Source organism: Rana temporaria, chromosome 3, assembly GCF_905171775.1.
Source record: "Rana temporaria chromosome 3, aRanTem1.1, whole genome shotgun sequence".
NCBI classification, from domain to species: Eukaryota; Metazoa; Chordata; class Amphibia; order Anura; family Ranidae; genus Rana; species Rana temporaria.
Window position 1 is genome coordinate 386,485,281 of NC_053491.1, and position 22,596 is coordinate 386,507,876.

At 46.9% G+C, this 22,596-nt stretch overlaps 1 long non-coding RNA gene across 1 annotated transcript; it reads left to right on the forward strand.

Annotated features, from left to right (window-relative positions):
- The first annotated feature begins 756 nt into the window (after positions 1 to 756).
- On the forward strand, positions 757 to 3,865 carry LOC120930883. The gene is made up of 3 exons (XR_005747768.1): positions 757 to 793; positions 2,939 to 3,091; positions 3,402 to 3,865. It is a non-coding gene; the product is annotated as an uncharacterized LOC120930883 (long non-coding RNA).
- The last annotated feature ends 18,731 nt before the right edge of the window (positions 3,866 to 22,596 follow it).

Genomic DNA, 22,596 nt, shown 5'->3' on the forward strand with positions numbered 1-22,596 from the left:
TTTTTTTTGTTTTCTTATTTATTTATTTTTTTCTAATATTAAATTTTTTTTTTTTTTTTTTTTTTTTTTTTTTTTACATTTTGATCACTTTTATTGCTGTCACAAGGAATGTAAACATCCCTTGTGACAGCAATAGGTGGTGACAGGTACTCTTTATGGAGGGATCGGGGGTCTAAAAGACCTCCGAGCCCTCCTTTGCACTTCAAAGTATTCAGATCGCCGAAAACGGCGATTCTGAATACTGTGTACTTTTTTAAATCCGGCGCCATTGTCATCTGAGAAACCCGGAAGTGACGTCATGATGCCGCTTCCGTGGTTTCAATGCGGACACTGAATCAAAGCCATTTACGGCTTTGTTTCAGAGCTCGCCGAGACGCTGGAGGCGCCGGATCGTGGATCGGGTCTCCCGGTGGGACGGGAGGCCCGGTCAGAGCGGCGAGAGGCGGCGGGAGGGGGGGGGGATGTCCCCTCCCGCTCCTCCGGCATAACAACCGAGTGGCTTTTAGCCGCATCGGTTGTTATGTTTGGAAAGCCGATCGCCCGCTCTAAACAACGGTACCGGGATGATGCCTGCGGCTGCAGGCATCATCCCGGTATAACCCCTGAAAGCCGAGGACGCATATATGCGATCCGTCGGCGTGAAAGGGTTAAAGCAGTGACTGACAGGCGCTCTGGCCACCTCTCCTCATAGGGAATTCACAGAGGGGCGGTGCCACAGTATACATCCATGCATGGGGGAAAGCCAGTGAGAGAGCTGAGGGCTGAGGGCTGCAGAGTGAAGACAGAGCAGCAGGTCAGTGTGTAATCACAGTATGTCTATGATCACCAGCCAGGCTGACTGGATGTTCCTTCTTCCCCAGTGCCCATCTACCAGGAGCTATTCCCTGGTACACGGAGTGCCACAGTGTGCAGATATATCAGTGTTGTATATAAGGAATAGCACCCACTATACAGATATCAGTGTTAGGGAAAAGCATTCAGTGTATAGATGTCAGTTATTCATAGGGAATAGCACTAAGTGATATTCCCTATGAACAACTGACATCTATACACTAAATGCTTTCCCCCAACACTGATATCTGTATACTGAGTGCTATTCCTTATATACACAACACTGATATCTGTATACTGAGTGCTATTCCTTATATACAACACTGATATATCTGCACACTTCGGCAAAAAGAACCATCAGTGGGTACAATGTTCCTTACATTGGGGGTCAGTGGGAAGAATGGTCCTGACATTGGGGGTCGGTGGGAAGAATGGTCCTGACATTGGGGGTCGGTGGGAAGAATGGTCCTGACATTGGGGGTCGGTGGGAAAAATGGTCCTGACATTGGGGGTCAGTGGGAAGAATGTCCCACAAGGTAACCCCCCCCCCCCCCGGGAGAGCGCTTTTCCTAGGGGGTCATCTGATGTGGGGAGGAGCCGCGAGAACCACGGGGGGGACCCCCATAACAGCAGGATTGGGGCCACTCTGTGCAAAACTAACTGCACAGTGGAGGCAAGTATGACGTTTGTTATTTAACCACTTGCCTCCTGTGCACATACACCCCCTTCCTGCCCAGACGAGATTTTAACTTCCGGCACTGTCGATTTAACTGACAATTGCGCGGTCGTGCGACGTGGCTCCCAAACAAAATTGACGTCCTTTTTTCCCCCCACAAATAGAGCTTTCTTTTGGTGGTATTTGATCGCCTGTGCGGTTTTTATTTTTTGGGCTATAAATAAAAAAAAGAGCGTCAATTTTGAAGAAAAAAACACTTTTTTTGCTATAATAAATATCCCATTTAAAAAAAAAAAATTTCTCAGTTTAGGCCGATACATATTATTATTCTACATATATTTTTTTTTTTTTCTTTTACCAAAAATAATCGCAATAACCTGGTTTGCGCAAAAGTTATATTGCCTACAAAATGGGGAACATAATGATTTTTTTTTTTTTTTTACTAGGAATGGCGGCAATCTGCGTGGTTTTTTTTTTTTTTTTTTTTTTTTCGGGACTGCAACATTATAGCGGACACATCGGACACTTGACACATTTTTGGGACCATTCACATTTATACAGTGAACAGTGCTATAAATATGCATGGATTACTGTATAAACGTGACTGTCAGGGAGGGGGTTAACCACTAGGGGGCGTGGAAGGGGTTAAATGTGTAGCCTATTGAGTGTTCTAACTGTAGGGGGGTGACTGGGGGAGGTGACCGATCTGTGTCCCAATGTACAAGGGACACAGATCGGTCTCCTCTCTCCCTGACAGGACGTGGAGCTCTGCGTTTACACACAGAGCTCCACGTCCCTGCTCAGTTACTGGGCAATCGCGGGTGCCCGGTGGCCATGGCGGCCGCCGGGCACACGCATTGTGTTCCCAGTGACGCGACGCCCTAGAGGCTTTAAATGACAGGACATCATATGACGTCCTGTCAGAAAAATAGGGTATTCCGCCCGCCGTCATTTGACGGCGTGCGGTACCCTAGTGGTTAAAAAAAAAAAAAAAAAACAAGCCTTTACAAATCGCTTTAATTTTGGAAATGTACCGTTGTTGCACTCTGTAATGCAAGTTTATTTTTCTTTATATTCTATAATAAACATTTTATTTTGAACATAGTGCAGAGAAATTCTGTGACCAACGCATGTAGTGTGGGCAGTGCAATATGATTGTAGGGATTTGTGTGGGTGTGGCTTGAGTGTGGGTGGGAACACATGGGCGGGGACAGGGGGCCCCAGGATCTCCTATTGCCCAGGGGCCCCCCATGAGTTGTCAGTCCGCCCCTGGTAATAGGTCTGCAGGTTTTGGTACATAGACCTCTATTTTTACATCTCTTACAATCTGAGATAATGTGTGTAATGTCTGTAAGCTCAAACCCACATCCAGGTGACCCCCGTCATAGATCGGCTTATAATTTATTTTGCTGTCCTTATCTCCTTCTACAGCTTCTCCTATATCTGATTCCTGTAAGACAGTCAGTCACTCCTCAATGTGATGGATCTTCCTGGATAGTTCATCCTTCTCGATTTCCAGCTGCTGGATCTTATCAGAGATGAAAAAATCCTGGCGGGAAAACCATTTGTATGCTTTTACGACAGGTAAAAAAAAAAAAAAAAAAAAAATGCGCATGCTCGGAAACCAATTGACGCATTTGCTCAGAAGCATAGAACTTAATTTTCTCGGCTCGTTGTAGTCTTTTACGTTGCCGCGTTCTTGGCAGACAAAAGTTCACTGGACTTTTGTGTGACTGTGTGTAAGCAAGGCAGGCTTGCCAGGAATCCCATCTGGAAAACCGTTGTGTTTTTTTTTATCTGACAGAAAATCCAGTCGTGTGTACTAGGCATCAGTCTCCTCTCTTGGTGATTAGCTCCTGCAGAACATTTATCAGTCTCTTCTTCTTCTTCTCAGAGGCCTCATCCAGCATCTCCACCTGATGACCCCCGATGTTCTCCAGCCAAGCTACAGGACACACAGACACAGAGGGAGTCCTCAATGCAATAAGGAAATGCTCCATCCCTATGGATGGAGCATTTCCTGTTCCCCAGGGAGCTGGTGGGTTCAGTCATGACATGTTCTGGTGCCTTGCTGTGGACTCTCAGGTGTTTATCACACAAATAAACTTCACAATGAAGACAGGATTTAACAGCCGTACAGGAGAGCCCACACAGTAAGTACAGAATATTCCAGTCTCATCCTGAGTTGGCTGAGGAAAGAGGAAACTCTCCACAATGTTACACAGTTATGTTCCTCATGACTATGGTAGTCTGATATTGCAACCCTCCTATTAACCTTTAACCTTCCCCCCCTTTGAACCCCTCTTACCCAGTAAGGACACTGACACAGTAAATTGGAGTAAAATTGGCCACAACAGCCATTTTTTTATTTTGTAACCAAATTAAATTATATTTTAACCAAACGTGAAATAGGAATTTTCAACAATTCCAACTTTATTATTAACAAATATTTTATCAAAACTCTTTTATTATTTACACCAGTCCCAATTGGTCTTTGACGGTAAACCCCAATTAACCTTTTCTTCACCACCAACACTGCGTTGCATTACCATAACCGGCCTCCAGCCGAGCCAGCTCTGAGACACCCCTTTTTGTAACCTGCAGTGTACCATCACCGTATTACAGCGGACACCGTTCCACTGTAATAACCCCGTAAGGGGGGGCCACCCCACCGATGAGCCCCCCAACCATTTCCATTCCATCCGTTAACTGCCACCATCAAAGACCAAGGACCCCGCCAATGCTGTTGCGACAATCCTGCCATTGCCCTGAAAGAAAAGAAAACAAAACGCACAACACCAAACACACACAACAAACAGGGAGGGTGGGTGGGAAAAGTCTGTCCTCCTTGTCTGCTTCCTTCCCGTGCTGTGCACGTGGGCCGCCCCCACCCCCCTTTTATACCCCTCCTCCTCCTTTCACAAAATGGACTCCAGCCTCCTCCCTTGCTACCACCTCTTTTCATTAACCCCTTGGTTGCCTACATACCCCACCAGTCATGCCCGGCCCTGCATTATTTTCTTTTGTCCTTGTCATTCCGGGCCTCACTTGACTATGGTAGTCTGATATTGCAACCCTCCTATTAACCTTTAACCTTCCCCCCCTTTGAACCCCTCTTACCCAGTAAGGACACTGACACAGTAAATTGGAGTAAAATTGGCCACAACAGCCATTTTTTTATTTTGTAACCAAATTAAATTATATTTTAACCAAACGTGAAATAGGAATTTTCAACAATTCCAACTTTATTATTAACAAATATTTTATCAAAACTCTTTTATTATTTACACCAGTCCCAATTGGTCTTTGACGGTAAACCCCAATTAACCTTTTCTTCACCACCAACACTGCGTTGCATTACCATAACCGGCCTCCAGCCGAGCCAGCTCTGAGACACCCCTTTTTGTAACCTGCAGTGTACCATCACCGTATTACAGCGGACACCGTTCCACTGTAATAACCCCGTAAGGGGGGGCCACCCCACCGATGAGCCCCCCAACCATTTCCATTCCATCCGTTAACTGCCACCATCAAAGACCAAGGACCCCGCCACAGCCCGAAAGGGAAACCCCCTTTTCCTTACGGGCCCCTCCACACCCGCAGGGCCCTCTGGATTCCCTCCTGCACTCCCAGGACCCACAGGTCCGTACCCACATCAGTTAGGTGAACACCGTCCCTGAGCAGGTACAACCCCAAATTAAGCTCCAATTCTCTGTGTCTCACCACTAAACCCCCATGTTTGGCCACAAACCGCCCCAGCACCTTGTTTACTTTTATTCTCCCTTTGTTGACCCGGTCCACTGACCTTGCCATACGCCAAGTAGTTCGTGCGACAATGTCAGACCATACTATCAGCATTCTCGGGAAAGATGCCCGCAACGTCAAGACGTCCGCCTTGACTGCCGTCATCAAGTCCCCTATCGGCCGGATCCCCAAGTCGTTCCCCCCGACGTGCAACAATAGCACGGGAGGTCGGTCGAGCCGAGCATAACGCTGCACTTCAGGCAGCACCCTGCTCCAACCCATCCCAGGGATACCCAACCACCTGACCGTTGCCACCCGCCTGGAAATCCCCAACTGCCTACCTCCCGGCCTAGCATCTGCTCTCCTGGCACCCCTACACACATATGAATGCCCCATTATCCACACGAGGCCTGGCTTTACTCCATCTGTAAAAACAAAACAAACAATGATCATCCACACCCTAAACATATTGCAATAAACCGGCCTTTTTACCCTGTTCCCACACCACTCATAAATCCAACGCCAAGTGTGGGCGCACGTAAGAGCGAAATCTCCTAGATTCCCATCTCCCGATTCGTTTTACTGCTGCCTCATCCAACCCGCACCGGGCCGCCTCGGTCGCCGCCCCAATGCGGAAGGAGTGCGAGGCAAACAGCCTCTCATCCAACCCCGCCTTCGTCAAACATTTCCTAAACAGGGCCGTAAATTGAAACCGTGAAACAAAAGACCCGTCCCCATGCATCAAAAATGGCCCCCCCAACTTAGGGCGTACCCTAAAAAATTCCCTTACCACCCCTACCGGACAAGCCTCTGAACCCGGCAGTGAATACAACGATACGTCCACCCCTTTTCCCCATTGATCAGTTTTTGAGCGCCTAAGGCGAAAAACCACTTTGCCTTCCGCTAACCGAACGTCATTGACCAATAAACCCCCGGGAACCCGCTTGGAGGGACTTACTAGCTCCCCCACCCGAAACGCCCCGAAAAAAGCGACCGAAAACACCGCCCGAAACAACCGTATTTCATATGCGGACGAACAAACCTCCCCCAATACCCCAAAAATTCTGCGTAGTACGGAAAATGTCACCGGCCTCCGCGCATCACTGCTCCGACGTCCCTTCTTGTATCCCTTTACCGCTTGCCTTACCCAAAACGTCTTCGTAAAATCCTCCCGCCCCTCCAGTTTAAACAAAAAGGCCAGGGCCGCCAGCTTCTTTTCCAACGCAGAGACTGACCCCACCTTTTCCATGTGTCTAGACACAAAATACACCACTAACCAGCCCATCTCCATGTCTGCCCGCTCCACCTCCGCCAACCGCTTAAAACCAGCCCATTCCGCCCATACCTTAGCGTATGCAGTCCACGTCGGCCCACTCACCGACCTCCTGAGCCAGTCTGCTGCGGCTCCAAAGCAAGTCCCCACATCCACCCTGGGCAAGGAACCCCTTCCGCGTCGGCCCCTGGAGCCAGCTCCCTGAACCTGTCCCACTGGAATCGAGACAGGGCGTCAGCAAGCCTATTATCCACCCCCGGAATATGCACTGCATACAGGAAAATATTCCACTGAAGACAACGTAACACCAGGTGCCGCAGCAACCGCACCACCGGAACCGATGAACCGGAGATACGATTGATGACCTGCACCACCCCCATGTTGTCGCAGTTCAACCTGATCTTCAGATCCCTGCATTCTGCCCCCCATAGCTCAATCGCCACCACCACTGGGAATAGCTCCAGCAGCACCAGGTTCTTTTCAAAACCCGCCGCCACCCAGGACTCCGGCCATGCCTCCGCGCTCCACCTTCCCTTAAAGAAGGCCCCGTAACCTGTGGATCCAGCCGCGTCCGTGACCAGGTCCAAATCAAAATTGCTGAAGGGGCCGGACATCCAAATGGCCCTCCCGTTGAATGTCTCTAGAAATGTGTCCCACACCTGTAAATCAGCTTTTAGATCCCTTGTCAACCTAATATAGTGCTTCGGTGCCCGAACACCCGCAGTTGCTGCCGACAGCCGTCGGCAAAAGACCCTGCCCATAGGGATGATGCGGCAGGCGAAGTTCAATTTTCCCAATAACGACTGCAACGTCCGCAACTGAACTTTGTCCTGCCCCACCATCCCCCGAATCTCCATCCGGAGATTCTCAACCTTGTCCCTCGGAAGCCTACACTCCATTTTTTCTGAATCAATCATGATACCCAGAAACATCAATTCCGTGCGCGGGCCCTCCGTCTTGTCGGCCGCCAGCGGCACTCCGAACTTCTCCGCAATGTGCTGCAATGTCGCCAGCAAGACTGCGCACACTTTGGATGACGGGGGTCCCACGCACAGGTAGTCATCAAGATAGTGGATAACTGAATCCACCCCTGCCACGTCCCTGACCACCCACTCCAAGAAGGAACTAAACGTCTCAAACAGTGCGCAGGAAATCGAGCATCCCATAGGCAAACACTGATCCACGTAAAACCCCTCTTGCCACCGGCAACCCAACAGCCTAAAACTGTCCGGGTGAACCGGCAGCAAGCGGAACGCAGCCTCAATGTCCGACTTCGCCATCAGGGCGCCCCTCCCGTAACGCCGCACCCACCGCACCGCCGCGTCAAACGACGCGTACGACACGGAGCATGCTTCTGGATCTATTGCGTCATTCACCGACCCCCCCTTTGGAAAAGACAAGTGGTGAATGAGGCGATACTTGTTTGGTTCCTTCTTGGGCACCACCCCCAGAGGTGACACTACCAAATCCGGCAGTGGCATCTCCGTGAACATCCCATCCCAGCCATCCTGCCCAGTTCCACTTCTTTTGCTAGTTTTTTCGATACCACTGCAGGATTCTCCAAGGCAGACCGCAGATTCTTCGCCAAGGGTGGCACCTTCGACAAAGAACTGGGAATGACAAATCCCTCGGAGAACCCCGACGCGAGCAGCCGAGCTGCCGCCCTATCCGGGTACCTATCTAGAAAAGGTCCCATCTTTTCCACCCTCACTGGCGTTACCCCCTTTGCTAGCAGCGTCCCCCCCCCCGCTTGCCCTTCTTAAAACACCGTGACAGGGGGTGAGCACCCCCGCATCCGGAGCACTCGTGCTTAAAACGACAGGTTCCCCCAAACTTGCAGGAACCTTCGTTGAACTGCCAGCACACCCCCCATTTTTTCCCGGCCGGCGATCCAGAGGTGGGTGTACCCCCGGCCCCCCCCTGAAAAAAACGGTGTATTAGTCCTGGGAGCGGAAATCATCCTCATCCACAAGCTAATATCCTTATGGTCCCAACGCAGATACGGGCGAACCGCCCGCCGCTGCCGAAACTGCTCGTCGTACCGCAGCCATCCCGTTCCCCCATAAACCCGCTGTGCTTCCCCTATGGCGTCCATGTAGCAGAAAAGCGCTGAACAATGCTCCGGGCTTTTCTCCCCAATGACGCTGGCCATGATTGCAAACGCTTGCAGCCAGTTGCTAAACGTACGGGGAATCAATCCATACCTCCTCTTTTCCTCATCGTCCTTCTTTATACCATCCGGTTTAACCCTGTCAAGATTGAATTTTTCTAAAGGCAACAGGGAAAAAATTTCAACATACTCACCCTTTTCTATCTTATCTTTGACCTCCTGTTTCAGATGGGACCCCAGCGGACCCTCAAAGCATACATACATTTCCCCTCTCGCCGCATCTTCCAGCCTAACTTCATCCACCTTGCCCCCCCCCCCGGGCTTCCCCCCCCCTGCGGCGTCTCCTGAACCACCCTCGGGTGCCGCCCCCTTTTCCCCCCCCACAAGGACCGGTGCCCCCACCACTACGGGGACCCCCCCCCCCAACATTAGCCCCCAACCAGGGCGCAGCCTGAGGTGGCGTCCCCACCCCGCCCCCTCCAGCAAAACGTTGCATTAGTTCCCCCATACCCCTCAACAAGTCTTGAAGCCCACCAGGAGAACCCTGGGCGGCAGGCATTACCCCCGCCACCCCGGGGCCCCCGGAAGGCGGCAGCACATTACCCCCCGTTACAGGAGGCCCACCACCCCCAACCCCCAACAAAGAGCATAACAAAGCAGCCACATCCCCAGAAGTAAAATTATTTTGCTTACCAGGCTGACCAGGAGCATCCCTCACAGCCGACACCGGAGCCTCCACCGCTGGCGATTCCTCCACCCGATCTTCCTCCTCCGATCCCGATGACTCCACCTCCGATCGACATTCCGAGACCGGCGTTAACGACGACGTCAGCCCCCCAGGCCCGTTAAGCCTGGAGGCCGAAGACCCCAGCCTCCTGGCGGGTCGTCCTCTCCCCCTCAACCCGGTCGTGGACGCATCAGGCTGGCTGCTCTGTCCTTTGGATCTGCAAGACCCCTCCCTCCGCCTCTCCGGTGATTCTTGCCTCCCTGCTGACCTGGAGCCGGTGGTCCCGATCCTGGAGGACCCCCCGGCCGATCCATTGCCTGTCTCTGGTTGGGATCCCCCCCTCTTGCTCCTGGCTTTTCCTGAGGGACCCGCTCCTGCTGGTGAACTTTGAGTGGGCAAACGGGCGCCATTACGGCCCGATGCCCCGCCTCCAGGGCCTAAAACGAGCGGCGTGTTCTTTCTCCCAGCACCCCCCGCCGAAGCATGAGAGCGCTTGGCTGGTGGGGGTGATGGGTCCTCCCGAGGGCTCCTAAAAGGCCGCTGGGTCCTGGCAGTGGGTGCGGGCGAATATCTGTCCGGTGCTCGCGACCGCCGAGCACGTGGGGTGGCTGTATCTGCGGCCCGCGACCCCCCCCGCTTCTTCTGAAATAAGTCCCCCCACCTGCTCCTCGAGCCATCCTGGCTCTCTGTTGGCTGCTGCAGCGCGCAGTTTGGCTAGCAAAAAATCAATATTCTCCATCTGCTTGTTTAAATCCAACGCTGTGGGGATGGGAGAAAAAAAAGTCTGTCCTCCTTGTCTGCTTCCTTCCCGTGCTGTGCACGTGGGCCGCCCCCACCCCCCCTTTTATACCCCTCCTCCTCCTTTCACAAAATGGACTCCAGCCTCCTCCCTTGCTACCACCTCTTTTCATTAACCCCTTGGTTGCCTACATACCCCACCAGTCATGCCCGGCCCTGCATTATTTTCTTTTGTCCTTGTCATTCCGGGCCTCACTTCAGTACAGGCCTCTCCACAGACTCTCCTCGGCATTCAGGACAGGAATAAACTCCAGATCCTTCCTGTGTATCCAATACCTGATCAATACAGACCTGGGCAGAATTTGTGCCCACATATCGGGGTTACAGGATCCGTATAAATGACAGAACAGTCCAGCAGCTCCTTTCTCACATCTGCAGTTTCTAAAGGGATCATGCCGTGACTGGCGACTCCGACCAGTCACAGAGCCAGAGTCTGCAGCCCCGGAAGGAAGAGGGGGGGCCCCCACCAGGGTTTACTTCCTCTTTAAATAAAACTGTTGAATTTTTTTTTTTGGGGGGGGGGGGGGGGACTGTTTGTAAAAATGTATTTTAGGCTTCATTCACACTTTTAGGACTCCAAAGTTGCGCTGACTTTGGCATGCAACTTTGGATGGGTACCCCTTGGATACGACTTTGGCTTTGACCAGTTATAATGGACAACTGCATTGTATAACATTCAGATGCAACTTTTGAGGGTTAACATTGAAGTCTGTGGCCCTCAAGTTTCATGAAAGTCGGACCAAAGTAGTGCATGAACTACTTTTAAAGTTGCTGCAACTTTAAGTCGCACATATATGAATGGTTATCATTGGGGAACGAGTTGTCATGCGACTTTGATGTCCAAAGTGTGAATGGAGCCTAAACTTTAAGATTTGACGGTGTTTCTTTACTGGAATTATAAATGTTATTTTTCTAAATAAAAATATCCCACTCTTCACTATCGCACCTTATTCATATCAGTTTTCCACAGCACCTATATCTGGGAGCAACTGAAGCACAGAGCAAAATTAAAACCATAATATCTGATGAGCACCTTGAGAGTTCATTGAGCATTGCTACTGCATCCATCGAACCAGATGTTGATGCATTCGTTTATCAAAAACATTGTCAAGTATGGCATTAGAGCCGGTTCACACTGGGGCGACTCGTCAGGCGACTCAGCCGCCTGACAAGTCGCGTCCCATTGTAGTCAATAGAACCGTTCTAATAGGAGCGACTCGGGGCGATTTGCATTGACTTCTATACAGAAGTCATTTTGGAAGTCGTCTTCAGGTCGCCTGGCCGAGTCGCGCCGCCCCTGTGTGAACCGGCTCTGACTTTTATGTTGCCCTCTTTTAACTTTTTATAATAAAAACAAGTTATTAGGTACATGATCTATATCAGTGATCATTAACTGAATAGTGATCTGCCCAACTTTTTCTGCTCATCAGCTATCCTTATTTCTAGGCTGCATTCACACCTGGGTGTTTTCAAATCAACAGAAGAATTTCCTGCAATACTGCCCCCGATTTCAAAACGTTGCTAAAATGACAAATCACACAATGAGCATTTCAACTGCCATTCATTTGTATTGCACATAAAAACATGGTGCAGTTCTGCCATGATAAATAGGGATGAGCTTCGTATTCGAGTCGAACATCGTATGTTCGTTCGTCGAACGACGAAAGTTTTGGGTCGTTCGCGCCAAATTCGAGTTACATTTCACAGCCCATAATTCACTGCGGCATCGCAGTACATTGCTGGCTGATGATTGGCCAAGCATGCGGGTCATAGTGCATGCTTGGCCAATCACAGCTTGCAAAAAAATGGAGAGCCATAATTGGCCAAAGCCAGGGTGGCTTTGGCCAATTATGGCTCAGGGGGTTTAGTACACGCCCCACACTATAAAAGGCCGCCTGCAGGTCGGCCTTGTGTAGTGTGTTGCGGTGGTTAAGAGGGAACAGAGAGTCATTTTTTGCAGGTAGATGGAGCAGGCAGGCTAGTCAGTTAAAGTTACAGTGTGTATAGGATATATATATATACACACACACACACACACACACACACACACACACATCTTCCTAATTTACTTACAGGCAGGTGATTGTGCTAGCTGCAGTATTCTTATGTTGTTTATTGCATGTGTCCTCTGTAGTTTGCACCCAAAGCTACTTGGTGTGTACTGCACGTGTGCTCGGTAGTTTGCACCTAAAGCTACTTGGTGTGTGCTCTGTAGTTTGCACCTAAAGCTACTTGGTGTGTGCTCTGTAGTTTGCACCTAAAGCTACGTGGTGTGTGTACTGTCTGTGCTATTTTTCTCAATGATTTTCATCCATATTGCAGGGACCAGACATTACATTAAAGCCGCAAGCAGTTTTAAATTACTTTTTTCTTATAGTAATCTCATTTTGTGCAGGGACAGTTCTAAACACGTGCCACCTCACAGGCATACTATAGACACTCAGCAGGTACAATATTTAAAGGAATTTTTCATTTTTTATTTAAGCATCATTCAAATCACTGCTCCTGAAAAAAACAACCGTTTTTAAAACTTTTTTTTTCCATTGATACATGTTCCCTCGGGCAAGACCTGGGTTCTCAAAGACGTTTTATGACAATAACTTGCATATTAGGCTTTAAAATGAGCACTTTAGAATTCGAACGTTCGAGTCCCATAGACGTCAATGGGGTTTTAAATGTTTGTGCGAACGGTCTGTCTGTTCGAAGGTTCTGGTGCGAACCGAACGGGGGGGTGTTCGGCTCATCCCTAATGATAAATAGTGCTGCAATCCCAGTAAACCGCATTGCGTGAAGCTTGTCGCCCAAAAAAGGATCAGGAGCTTCTTCCGGGCAACGAGCTCTGTGGCAGAACCGCACCATGTTTTTTAGGCGCCATTAAAATGAAAGGCATCTAAAATGCATGTTGTGCGATTTTTCATTTTAGCAGAGCATTTTTCAAAACGCCCAAATATGAATGCAGCCTTAGTGCCGTTTTATGTGCTCCGCAAGACACTGTTCATTGTGGCCCAGGATGGTCAAACTATAGGACACCTCTGATTTATACTATGATATTTAACCACTTAAGATCCGGACCAAAATGCAGCTAAAGGACCTGGCCAGGTTTTGCAATTCTGGACTGCGTCGCTTTAACAGACAATTGCGCGGTCGTGTGACGTGGCTGCCAAACAAAATTGGCGTAAATGTGCAGGAGGTGGTCCTTAAGTGGTTAAAAGAACAAAGATGCATTAAATGGCACAAAGGGTTATTGCTTACTTGGCAAGCCATGTTTATTTTGTAAGATTAAAGGAGAAGTACAGCCAAAGCTCATTTGGCTGTACTTCTCATGTGGATCACAGGAGTGCAGATAGTTTTGCACTCCTGTGACCCGTTTTTAGCAAACGGCTTGCTAAAGTCTGCTGTTGGCCGATGACACAGAGCCTGTCCAGGCTGGGAAAATATAGCAACCATTTAGTTGGGGTCCACCCAGTAGCCTAGACTAGCACCAGACTCAGCCTCTCGTGCTTCATACACATGACCAGTTTTTGGCTGGGAAAACTTGCAGTGTGTATGCTCCATGGCAGTTTTCCCGACAGGAAAACCACCAGGAATCCCAGCGGAAAAAATGAGAACTGAGAACATGTTTTCTTTTTTCCTGCCGGGATTCCCGGCGATCTTTCTCCCGGCAGTTTTCCTATAGGAAACACTGCGATGGAGCATACACACTGCCGGGATTGCCAAAGCGCTCATGGCGGTTTTCCTGCCAGGAAAACTGGTCGTGTGTAGGGGGGGGAAAAAGCTACCGAGCAGGTTCTCAGTTTTCCGGCGGACTTTTTACCCCTGGGAAAAACTGATCTTGTGTACAGGGGGCATTAGTGGCGTTTGCTCAATTCTTAGCCTTTCACATTGATAAGTTTTTACTGTGCAAGAATGTTTCCCTTTAAATCCTATGGGACGCTTCACACCACTGTTCTATGGGTGCAGTGCGTTATGAAAAGTCTTGCATGCATCAAAATGATTGGAAAACACAGCAAAAATTCACCAGGTTTTGTGTTTATGGTCACAAGTCCATCTTTGACAGGTGCAAGCAATCGAAACACACTGGAAACAAATCTGAAGCACAGCAATATTTTGCTACAGAGCAGTGTGAAAGGGCCCTTAGGGACGGATGCTGCATCCACCTAGGTAAGTATGATTCTTAAAAAAGTTTACCCATCCCCTGATAGGCACCTTAAAGGGCTTGTAAAGGTTTGTTTTTATTTTCTAAACAGGTTCCTTTAAGCTAGTGCATTGTTGGTTCACTTACCTTTTCCTTAAATTTCCCTTCTAAATGTTTTTTTTTTTTTTTCCCTCTGTCTGAATTTCTCACTTCCTGTTTCTCCTCAGTAAGCTTGCCCCCATCACCTGAACGGTGGTTAGTCAGCCAGAACAGCTTACTGAGGAGGAACAGGAAGTGAGAAATTCAGACAAAAGGAAAAAAAAAAAACATTTAGAAGGGAAATCGAAGGAAAAGGTAAGTGAACTAACAATGCACTAGCTTAAAAGGAACCTATTTAGAAAATAAAAAACAAACCTTTACAACCCCCTTTAACCTACCAAGTCCATACCTCATACAAACATGACAGCATTAGAGCATGTCGCGAAAAAAAAAAATCATTACATGACTTCGTATCCCCTATGAAAAAGGGGGGGGGGTACAAAATTGGTTACACCCAAGCACATAACCCAACCCCCCCCAATTTTTTTCCGAGGCTCCCACCTAAACACGTATGTATGTAAATGCACACACCTACACATGAAAATGTCACTTGCGATTCACGTTACATACCTCTGTGCCATCAGTGTGAGCGCAATAATTTTAGCTCTTGCGTAATGCTAAACTGATGACCGATTGGGGACTTTTAGAGCAGATCTTATGGAAAATATGGGGTACTGAAGTTTGTTTTCACAAGCGCATACAATTTTACAGTCTGACATGTTGGAGGTGTGTGTGTGTGTGTGTGTGTGTGTGTGTGTGTGTGTGTGTGTGTATATGTATGTATGTATGTGTGTGTATATATATATATATATATATATATATATATATATATATATATATACACACACACTCACCGCGTTTCCCCGAAAATAAGCCCGGGTCTTATATTAAATTTGGCAACACAAGACACAGTAGGGCTTATTTTCGGGGTAGGTCTTACCATGTAATGTGCAGTCTTTTATTCCCCCCCCCTCCCCCTCCCAGCCAGACCGGAATCCCCAGTGTGAACTGAGTTCAAATGCTTGTAAAATCCTATAATCCACTCTATTACAATATTATACAATGTACAATTTGTGTTTCTGTAATATAATTTTGACACATACCTTTGTTATAGCGCCTCTGTGACCCACCGGAGCTCTCTTCCCCACATTTATATCAGAGAAACACACATATTATATACCACTGTAATAGAGTGGGTTATAGGATTTTATAAGCATTTTAAACTAGGGCTTATTTTCGGGGTAGGGCTTATATTGCAGCCCTCCTGGAAATGAATGCGAAGTCTTATTTTTGGGGTAGGTCTTACTTTCGGGGGAAACAGGGTATATATATTATAAATGCATTTTTTTGCAACTAAATTGCACTGACGGTATAACAAAAAATACACAGTGAGTTGCTTAATTCCTCATTACCCTTTTTCCCTCAAACCTCAACTTACCCAACACCAATCAAACTCAGCTACTGACTTGAGTATCTACTGGGAATTCCAGCAATAAGATTTCACCACCAGACCTCTCAGCTCTGCAGCAAGACAAATCCAAACTAGAACATGAGTTCTACTAATTAATGTGGCAGCTAGGAACACAGGTGCAACACAACAATGCCACTTGATTTCCAGAGTTCAACCTGATGTTATCCACCCAAACATAAAAGCTTTTTTCAGTCGACTGAATCGTTTTATATTATACAGTATAATTAAAAAAACAAACTCCAGACAAACATGCTAAATACAGAGATGAAATACATTCACCCTAGGTTTACAGAGATGAAATACATTCACCCTAGGTTTACACCTATGTGTTTTTTTAGTGCGTTTTGCAGTTTGCAGAAATGCACTACAGTCCATTTAACAATGGTTTCCCATGGTACACATTCACATCTGTGCGTCTTTCAGCCAGTCCATTTTTGGAAAGGGTCGGGGACTTTTTTTCCCCACAGAAGATTGCGTTTTACGTGTAATTGAATTCAATGGACCCGCACCAAAAAAAGCAAGTGTTGCCTTTTTGATGCTCTTTGTGTTTTTTTTTTCCTCCATAACAAACTGTGTATAGCTGGTTGTTAAAGGGGTTGTAAAGGTAAAAAAAAATCCTAAATAGCTTCCTTTACCATAGTGCAGTCCTCCTTCACTTACCTCATCGAAAAAAAAGGAAACATACTCTTAATTGTGGGAAATTATAGATGCAAAACAGGTTGGCTATTTTCTAGTCCATTCTGAACAATGAAATGTAGTGCCAAAAAATAAATATCTTACTTAAAGGGGTTGTAAAGGTAAAAAAAAAAAAAAATTCCCTAAATGGCTTCCTTTATCTTAGTGCAGTTCTCCTTCACTTCTGGGCACATATACCCCCTTCCTGCCCAGGTGAAATTTCAGCTTCCGGCACTACGTCGCTTTAACTGACAATTGCGCAGTCGTGCGACGTGGCTCCAAAACATAATTGACGTCCTTTTTTCCCCACAAATAGAGCTTTCTTTTGGTGGTATTTGATCACCTCCTGCGGTTTTTATTTTTTGCGCTATAAAAAAAAAAAGAGCGACAATTTTGAAAAAAAAAATAATATTTTTTACTAGTTGCTATAATAAATAGCCCAATTTTTTTTTCTCAGTCTAGGCCGATATCTATTCTACATATGTTTGGTAAAAAAAAAAAAAATCGCAATAAGCGACTGGTTTGCGCAAAAGTTATAGCGCCTACAAAATAGGGGACAACATTTTTTTTTTTTTTACTAGTAATGGCGGAGATCTGCGATTTTTATTGGGACTGCGACCTTATGGCTCCCGCTGCTATCAATCTATCCAATGAGGCCTCGTCCCCTTCGATGGAAGTATTGTGTTCAGGTAAGTAGAAGGGGGGCTTTCGGGGCCTGCTGCACTACAGGTTTTTCACCTTAATGCATAGAATGTATTATGGTGAAAAAAGTGTTTACAACTCCTTTAACCACTTGCCGGCTGGCTCGTGGGCACCCGCCACAAGCTCAGTGAATGTGATCGCGTGATCGAGTTCCCCATTATTCCAAGTGACAGGACACTGATAACAGCTCCCTGTAATGGGGAGCAGTGATCAGTGTCGTGACACACGTAGCCCAGCCCTCCTACAGTTAGAATACATCCCTAGGACACACTTAACCCCTTCAGCGCTCCCTCCTGGTTAACCTCTTCACTGCCAGTCACATTTATACAGTAATAAGTGCATATTTATAGCACTGATCGCTGTGTAAATGTGAATGGTCCCAAAATAGCGCCAAAAGTGTCTAAGATGTCCGGCATAATGTTGCAGTCACGATAAAAATTGCTGATCGGTGCCATTACTAGTAAAAAAAAAAACTATTCATAAAAATGCCATAAAACTATCCCCTATTTTGTAGACGCTATAACTTTTGCGCAAACCAATCAATAAACGCTTATTACGATTTAAATTATTTGCTTTCAACAAAAATATGTAGAAGAATACGTATCGGCCTAAACTGAGGAAAAAAATGTTTTATATATTTTTGGGGGATATTTATTATAGCAAAAAGTAAAAAATATTGTTTTTTTTTTCAAAATTGTCGCTCTATTTTTGTTTATAGCGCAACAAATAAAAAAACGCAGAGGTGATCAAATACCACCAAAAGAAAGCTCTATTTGTGGGGAAAAAAGGACATACATTTTGTTTTGGAGCCAGTTAAAGCGACGCAGTGCCGAATCGCAAAAAGTGCTCTGGTCTTTGGCCAGCCAAATGGTCCGGGGCTGAAGTGGTTAAGGTTTGGTTTGCAAATATATATTTAATATATTAGCCAGTTTAACCTCCTCATACATTAAGCAAAGACAATTTCATATCCAACCAAAGAGGCACAATCTATGTGTAGACATGACATCACATAATAATAAATCCTGCTTTCACATGCTCGTTATATGTTCTGCATTGTTTGTCCCATGCTGGAATGAACAGTTGCATTGTTTCAACTCATAAAATATTTGTATCAGTTTTGGAATAAAGTTCAGACTGTATTGTAAATCAGAAGTGCCAAGCCTGAGGGCCAGTGCCAACGATGGGGTTCCTTTTATAATGTTCATTGATGCCCGATTTAATAGTCATACTAACAATTTCTATAATTTCTATGCAGAGCAACCACTAAACGCCATACCACCTCTGAGTATACAGGGAGTGCAGAATTATTAGGCAAGTTTTATTTTTGAGGATTAATTTATTATTGAACAACAACCATGTTCTCAATGAACCCAAAAAACTCATTAATATCAAAGCTGAATATTTTTGGAAGTAGTTTTTAGTTTGTTTTTAGTTTTAGCTATTTTAGGGGGATATCTGTGTGTGCAGGTTCACTATTACTGTGCATAATTATTAGGCAACTTAACAAAAAATAAATAGATACCCATTTCAATTATTTATTTTTACCAGTGAAACCAATATAACATCTCAACATTCACAAATATACATTTCTGACATTCAAAACAAAACAAAACAAATCAGTGACCAATATAGCCACCTTTCTTTGCAAGGACACTCAAAAGCCTGCCATCCATGGATTCTGTCAGTGTTTTGATCTGTTCACCATCAACATTGCGTGCAGCAGCAACCACAGCCCCCAGACACTGTTCAGAGAGGTGTACTGTTTTCCCTCCTTGTAAATCTCACATTTGATGATGGACCACAGGTTCTCAATGGGGTTCAGATCAGGTGAACAAGGAGGCCATGTCATTAGTTTTTCTTCTTTTATACCCTTTCTTGCCAGCCACGCTGTGGAGTACTTGGACGCGTGTGATGGAGCATTGTCCTGCATGAAAATCATGTTTTTCTTGAAGGATGCAGACTTCTTCCTGTACCACTGCTTGAAGAAGGTGTCTTCCAGAAACTGCAGTAGTAGACTGGGAGTTGAGCTTGACTCCATTCTCAACCCGAAAAGGCCCCACAAGCTCATCTTTGATGATACCAGCCCAAACCAGTACTCCACCTCCACCTTGCTGGCGTCTGAGTCGGACTGGAGCTCTCTGCCCTTTACCAATCCAGCCACGGGCCCATCCATCTGGCCCATCAAGACTCACTCTCATTTCAGCAGTCCATAAAACCTTAGAAAAATCAGTCTTGAGATATTTCTTGGCCCAGTCTTGACGTTTCAGCTTGTGTGTCTTGTTCAGTGGTGGTCGTCTTTCAGCCTTTCTTACCTTGGCCATGTCTCTGAGTATTGCACACCTTGTGCTTTTGGGCACTCCAGTGATGTTGCAGCTCTGAAATATGGCCAAACTGGTGGCAAGTGGCATCTTGGCAGCTGCACGCTTGGCTTTTCTCAGTTCATGGGCAGTTATTTTGCGCCTTGGTTTTTCCACACGCTTCTTGCGACCCTGTTGACTATTTTGAATGAAACGCTTGATTGTTCGATGATCACGCTTCAGAAGCTTTGCAATTTTAAGAGTGCTGCATCCCTCTGCAAGATATCTCACTATTTTTGACTTTTCTGAGCCTGTCAAGTCCTTCTTTTGACCCATTTTGCCAAAGGAAAGGAAGTTGACTAATAATTATGCACACCTGATATAGGGTGTTGATGTCATTAGACCACACCCCTTCTAATTACAGAGATGCACATCACCTAATATGCTTAATTGGTAGTAGGCTTTCGAGCCTATACAGCTTGGAGTAAGACAACATGCATAAAGAGGATGATGTGGTCAAATACTCATTTGCCTAATAATTCTGCACTCCCTGTAAGTTAATCAGAGATCCTTAATACCTTTGGTTGTCAAGGAAATTCCTTTTTCGTGATGATCCCATGTGATGCAATCCTCCATATCTTATGACAATATGGCACCAGGCCCGTTGCGACAGGACAGGCAAACCAAGCAATTGCTTGGGGCCCCTCCCTCTCAAATTGCTCGCTGGCACTGGAGAAGGAAGGTGGATGTTGGAAGAATCAAGAACCAAGAAGCCATCTTCAGCAGCGACCCTAACCCCCCCCCCCCCCCCCGCTTATCTTGAATTAACCCCCCCCAGGAGCACCCCCTGCTTGAATAAACTCAGCAGCAAACCCCCCCCCCCCCTTCTCAACTTGAAAACAATGTTGTTGTCCATTTTGCTTGGGGCCCCAAATTCCTTCAAACGGCCCTGTATGGCACACGAGTGCAGTCATGTTCTGCTGGTCAAAGGAAGCCATGGTGGATGCTCAGTTTCCATAGTTGGAGCTGTAAAGATCCTCCCGGTCTATTCGGAGCTCGGTGGATGGGAGATGTTGGTGTTGGAGACAAGCAGTAAAGTCTTTGAATATACTTTATTTACCCAATATGGCTATTAACAGAACCTTTCCCTAAAAAGATCCTCCTTTCTCTTGGCCGAGCGTCCAGCCTACAGTGTCCATTTGGGGACATCCCTTCTGCTATTCATAACTGCATCAAAATGATAGGGAAATATATAAAAGGGGACGGGGGTCCAGGCAGGACATTATTATATTCGGGATCAGGAGCTTCCTCTCTACTGTAGTACACTAAAGTCCAGCCAACAGTTCTAGTTTTTGAATAAAATAGGGAAGGGATGGGCGTTCCAATCAGGTTTTAAATGTTGACAGCCTCTTTTTTTAGGATATTTTCCCCGTAACTTAGGCCCTTTTTACACTTTGCGCAGGAGGTGCGCTGGCGGCATAGCGGCGCTATTTTTAGCGCCGCTTATACCGTTGTTTTTACCACGATATTCGGACCGAAAAAAGGGTTAATACCGCCCCGCATTGCCGGCGGTATCATCGCGGTTTCCAATTGCTTTCAATAGGAAAGAGCGGTAAACACACCGCTCCTTCACCGCTCAAAAGATGCGGCTAGCAGGACTTTTGGAGCGGTCTGCTAGTGCACGCTTCAGTGTGAAAGCCTTTCAGGCTTTCACACTGAAGACTGCAGGGCAGGATTTTTTCAGGCGGTATTTTTAGCTCTATACCGCCTGAAAAACGTTTGTCAGTGTGAAAGGGGCCTTACTGTTGTGTCTGACCACAAACATCTGGAAGGCAGTGAGGGCTAAACCTGCCCAGTAATGCCGCATACACACGATTGGAATTTCCGACAACAAATGTTCGATGTGAGCTTTTGGTCGGATATTCCAACCTTGTGTACGCTCCATTGGACATTTGCTGGCGGAACTTCCGACAACAAATGTTTGAAAGCTGGTTCTCAATGTTTTGTTGGAAACTCCTTTCGTGTGTATGCAATTCCGACGCACAAAAATCCGACGCATGCTCGGAATCAATTTGAGACATGCTCGGAATCATTGAACTTCCCTTTTCTCGGCTCATCGTAGTGTTGTACGTCACAACGTTCTCGACGGTCGGAATTTCTGACAACATTTGTGTGACTGTGTGTATGCAAGACAAGTTTGAGCCAACATTCCGTCGGAAAAAATATCCACTGTTTTGTTGTCGGAATGTCCGATCGTGTGTACGTGGCATTAGGACACATCAGTAGAGCTTAAGGCCTCACACGATAGGTTAAAGGGGTTTTCCACCTTTTTTGTAAGTTTATTAAAAGTCAGCAGCTACAAAAAGTGTAGCTGCTGGCTTTTATAAACTGACACTTACCTGCTCCACGGCTCCAGCGACACGCCCGGCCGGGGCTCGCTCCTTGCCCCCCCTCGCCAGCCGGCGTCTTCATTTTTAGTGTGAGCACCCGGCAGCGACAGCTTTCGGCTTCACGCCTGGGCACCCACTGCGCATGCGCGAGCGGCGCGGCGCCGTCGATTGGACAGGCGCTCGACTACAGGGAGGGGCTGTGAAAATGCGATTAAGCTAATCGCCTTCTCCAGCCCCTCGGCGGAAGGAGGAAGTGGGCAGGAAGTCCCCTTCTCCTGAGCCCCCACTCCCCCCCCCAAAAAAATTCATGCCAAATGTGGCATGTCAAGGGGGCGAGGAGTGGGTTAAGCGCAAGTTCAATTTTTAGGTGGAACTCCTCTTTAACCAGAGGACAACGGTCTGAAGACCGTTGTCATAGGTTAACCGATGAAGCTGACTGATGGTCCGTTTTGCGCCTACACACCATAGGTTAAATAGCCGATCGTGTCAGACGCGGGTGACGTTAAACACAATGACGTGCTGAAAAAATCGTTGACTTGATTCTGAGCATGCGTGGATTTTTAACCGTAGATCGTGCCTACTAACGGTTTTGACCTATCGGTTAGGAATCCATCGGTTAAATTTAAAGAAAGTTGGCTTTTTTTTAACCGATGGTTAAATAACCTATG